Genomic DNA, 435 nt, shown 5'->3' on the forward strand with positions numbered 1-435 from the left:
TTTAAACCATTTACCTTTTCCATTTAATACTTATGGTTTTCTTCCCTGTTAAAATGCTTGATTCTGTAGGCAATTTTAGATCTCTCCAAGTCGGTAAGTGAAATAATTAAAGTTATAGTATGATAAAAAGCAGTCTTTAGTGGCATTTAATACTATTTTTATTAAAATTTATAACTACATTATATAATGTAGGATTTATTAGTAATTCTAATCAATTTAATACATAAAAAGTGATTCGCCGGATGTCTGTATAATGTGACTATTAATAGTATTTTAACACCACGGGTTGCATCTAACACACTCAGGTCTTTCTAGATTCCTTCTGTTCGAGCACTAATTTGGGAAACACAGAGAGGTCTAAGTGTGTAACCACATAATCTGGTAAATTCTATATCAGAGATGACGCCAGAGAGCAACTGAAGCACAGCGGAGGAA

Source organism: Pteropus alecto, unplaced genomic scaffold (assembly GCF_000325575.1).
Source record: "Pteropus alecto unplaced genomic scaffold, ASM32557v1 scaffold161, whole genome shotgun sequence".
Taxonomy (NCBI): Eukaryota; Metazoa; Chordata; class Mammalia; order Chiroptera; family Pteropodidae; genus Pteropus; species Pteropus alecto.